The sequence below is a fragment of the Papaver somniferum genome, chromosome 11, assembly GCF_003573695.1.
Source record: "Papaver somniferum cultivar HN1 chromosome 11, ASM357369v1, whole genome shotgun sequence".
Classification (NCBI taxonomy): domain Eukaryota; kingdom Viridiplantae; phylum Streptophyta; class Magnoliopsida; order Ranunculales; family Papaveraceae; genus Papaver; species Papaver somniferum.
The window spans coordinates 65,317,509-65,321,730 of NC_039368.1; the positions used below are offsets into that span (position 1 = coordinate 65,317,509).

A 4,222-nucleotide genomic window follows, 5' to 3' on the forward strand; every position below is an offset into this window, starting at 1 on the left:
TTCCAGACAACAACAACATGTTACATGTTTTCCACAAAAACACTCGAGACATCAACACATGTCGCAAACTGGGGGATGTTCATTGGGTATTGGTTTGGAGGTTTACAGCGTACGGCGTACACTACGCTCGTTATAAGAAAGTGTCATAAGGATGAGGAGGTTAGTAAATACAGGGAGTAATGGTGAAACGCTTTCTTTTATGGAACATCAATTCCAAGCGTTACCGGTTACCACCTCCTCCCATTTACTCACCTGTTTTCTATTTCTTAATGAGACCGGAGTACGTTTCACTTCGACTTGTATAAATAGGCATTACCTATTTCCACCAAACAACAAGTTCTGGTCAGGAGTATACAACACTCAGAAAACGTTTGCTAGCTTTCCCATCTGTTAGCTTCCCACTTTCTGATACAAGTCACAAAACAACTACTCTTCCAGAATCAACTATTCTGGTCTCAACACTCTCTTCGCTTCCCTCCCCAAAACCAACCCTTCTCCTCCTCTTTGTGACCGAAGCAAGTCTGGAACGACCATTTCTTGGTTTAGGCCGGATTTGTACAGATTGATTTCTCGAATCTAAAGTACTCCCTTGCAGTACATTGTTTAGGGTTTAGACTCGTTTCTCACCCACACACCTGAAATTACCGAAATCAGCAGAAACCATTTTCACCCTAAAACACCTACTAATATCCGAAACATGATTATGGTCTTGCCAGTTAGACTTAGCAAAATTTGAAGTCACGGTTTCAATGACAGTCTTGCAATCTCCCTCTATGATTATATTTCTCCAACCCTCACTGTTAATCCACTCCACTGCTTCTAGAAGTGCTAAACCTTCTCCTTGTTCAGCATCTCTGGCTTTAGTCACCTTTACCAAGCCCTTCATAAATCTCCCTGCACAGTCTCTCAAGATTAGACCAATTCCACATATTTATGAATCTTTATTAAAAGCAGCATCAAAATTTAGTTTCCACCAACTTTCGGGTGGTTTTTCCCAATTTTTTAAATTTTTGCTGAAAAAAGGCTTGCAATGTGAGTTAGTTTCAGTATTCAAGCACTAGTCCAAAACTCGGATTTTAGGACAGGCAGAAACTGTCGAAAATGAGGTTATATGACAAATTCTGTCTGTCCTAAAATCCGTCGTATTTTCGGTGTACTATTTTTGTAGGACGGAACCTTTTCGGTGTACTATTTTTGTATGACGGAACCTTTTCGTTGAAAAACAACAACAGATTTTGTTTTGTCCATAATTAACGACAGTGCACGTCTGTCAAAATCCGGGTTTTGAGATTCAGCTGGAGTCGTACTAATTCAGCTAAGTCATTTTCAGCCGAATCTGATGCACCTGAGTCTAAATGATTTTTCTTTTTCTTTCTTTACTGTAATTATTTTTTTGTTATTAATACTTGAGACAAGCAAGCATATGGAATTTCGTTAACTGCTGCAACTCATTCTATTAAAATTAACTTGTATTTAATTGATAACTTAATTCCATCAAAAAAAAATTGATAACTTAACAACAAACATTCACAAGTTCAGCAAGAAAACTACATATTTCAATCATATATATTCAACATAACAGAAAAGAAAATAAGAAAAAACATTATGATTCAACTTCAAGGTGAACGAGTTACGTGTTGTTGTGGCCATTCGATTGTATCCCTGAGAAAATATCTCCAAGTGCTCCAACTCCAACACTCCATATTTTTTGCTGCTGCAAGTAAAATATTTTTGCTGCTCCAACACTCCATATTGCTACTTATAATTTCCATATCTATTGGTGTCTTAAATCATCATTAGGTGGTGTACAAAAATTAGCACTCCCTAACGCAACTTTTCCTTCTTTATATATTCTTCAAGATGCGTCCAATCCCTAAGATCCTGTCCACAATTAAAAAAAAACACTTAGGTTCAAATAACAAGTCTCCAAAAAACTGTGCCTACAGGTAAATGTTTGAGGAGCAACTGATCAACCCATATCTAGCAGTCTTAGCTACATGAGTATTTTTGGTGATTTTATCAATGAGCATTGCAAAAGTATCTTACCCCCCATCTACTTTGATGACATCGGGATTCTTCCTGTACAACCTTAGAAGGAATAGTGCGACCTCTATTCTAACAAATCGTCTGCAGCTACTCGAAATTTCATATCAATCATGAAACTCATGTTACTATATACCTTTAATCTAAACTCAATTTAGAAAACAACTCCATTATTTATCTCACAAGAAACTTTTCGACATCAGGTGCCAAGATTCACCAGACTCTTCAACCTATTCTCTCAACCTGCAAGGGAAAGTCAAAACATCTAGTGAATGAGGTTTGGCAGAAAGAGAAATACAAAGATTAATCCAGTGTACAAATACGAAGCAATGGCGATTAATAACTGTAAACTTGTACTTCAACATGACTAACAAAAATCAAAAAGATAGCAAGGTGTCATCGAAAAGAAATTTGATTCCATTAGTTTTTACCTTGAAAAGAATGACCAGTACAACAAGCACAATCCACGATAGATCGTAATAACTAACCAATCTAAGTTATTAATATTATCACCAGCAATACTAATAAGAAATGGTCTTACAAAATTCATTTACTATAGCATAAACAAGTTCACCTAGAGGAGTGTTTGGATGTTGAGAATTGACAATTGTTTGAGCTCATATAGCTCGAACTTTAAGGACAAGCATCACCTCCATATCACTGTTCAAATTTTCAACACATCATGATGTTACAAATTAAGCCATAGCTAATTTATTATTTTCTTCTTGTACAAATACAACAAGTAACTAAGTATGTATTATTCAATGAGTCGTCTCATACATCTCAGAAACTACAAGAAAGAACTATGCTAAGGACCAATCCAACATGTTGCAGGGCACCTACATAGTAAATGTATTCTATGTAGTTTTTACATGGTTCCCCAATCATGACCAAGGTTCAGTGGGACACCTAGATCTACAAAGTGTAAAACCTTCTAAGACGAGGCTTTGCAACAACATTTGAAAAATAAATTAAGGACAAAAAGATTAAGAGGGTTGGGTGAGCAGTTTAGCTGCTTACCACTGACAATCTTTTCTATTGATGGCTAACTTACCTGCTTCAGTCAGAGCATTGAGAAAACCATACATGACTTCTGGTGACATCCCTGGAGTACTTCGTTCTTTTTTTGCTATGTCAATCTATTTAAGAATAATAAAAACATAAAAAAAAGCAGTTCCTTTTTTATTGCTGTCTCACAGAATCAATTTCATTATAGACAAATCTAGCAACCACAATTAAGCTCAAGGTTACAGTTTCGAAAAAACTTAAAAGTGCAAGAATTGAACTTACAATCAATAGACTCTGGAATAATCAAAAAACTTACAATCAATAGACTCTAGGATAATCAAAACTGGCTTGTTTGAATCCTCTGAAGAATAATTTAAATCGTTACTCTCGATGTCTTTGGTGTTTCCTAGCCAAATTAGATCTCCAATCCATTCAATAATTTTAACCTAGAAACGAAATACGATAATAATTAGAAAGAAGAGAGAAATTTTACCGATCTGAAAGTAAAATCCGTTCATCTCTATATTCAAGGTAGAAGATAAAGATGTACAAAGAGGAATTTCTGCACTCGTAGGATTCGGAACTGTTTCTTCAAAAAAAAATTAGGTGTTTAAAAAAAAATTGAAGTGATTTCTGTGATGAAATTTATTGAGTTTGCAGTCTAAATCTAACAAAGAAAAACAGAAGATCCAGTTGGGGAAGTTTATGAGAAAGTTGTATCGGTGATAAACACGTAGGAGAAAAATACGGGAGCCTTTATTTTCTTGGTGAGTTTTCAGTTTTTAAGAAGTTTCTAGATCTGAATAGTGACCGTACGATTAATGAGTTTTAAGGGTATCAGATATGGGTGGAAATTTAAGGACGTGGGGGCAAATATATACGAAAAGAACGACAAATAACTAGTGATAAATTATCACGCACTAATTATTGACGAATGCCACCTGTAAATATTTAATGACATATCTAGTCTGTCCTTTCTGCTGAGCCAGAAGTGTCCTAAAAACATGTGTTGGACTAGTGAAGATATAATATTTTCTTATGCACGTAATGATGTTATTAGGGTGAGTGTTTTTTCCTTCAAAGACTGTTATGCATCTCTGTTTCCATATTTGCCACATAATTACTGTGGCTAAAAGGATATTCTTTTCTCTCTTGAAGGATATGATGTTTT

At 35.4% G+C, this 4,222-nt stretch overlaps 1 long non-coding RNA gene across 7 annotated transcripts; it reads right to left on the reverse strand.

The window, feature by feature from the left end:
• Positions 1-1,451: 1,451 nt before the first annotated feature.
• On the reverse strand, positions 1,452-3,866 carry LOC113322884. 7 transcript variants are annotated; one of them, XR_003347344.1, is made up of 4 exons: positions 3,098-3,847; positions 2,618-2,703; positions 2,047-2,286; positions 1,490-1,881 (listed from the first exon to the last, which is right to left on the reverse strand). It is a non-coding gene; the product is annotated as an uncharacterized LOC113322884 (long non-coding RNA). The 7 variants fall into 7 exon arrangements; XR_003347343.1 differs by having other exon boundaries at positions 1,452-1,881; positions 2,047-3,457; positions 3,545-3,866; XR_003347342.1 differs by having other exon boundaries at positions 1,452-1,881; positions 2,047-3,182; positions 3,368-3,865.
• Positions 3,867-4,222: the final 356 nt, after the last annotated feature.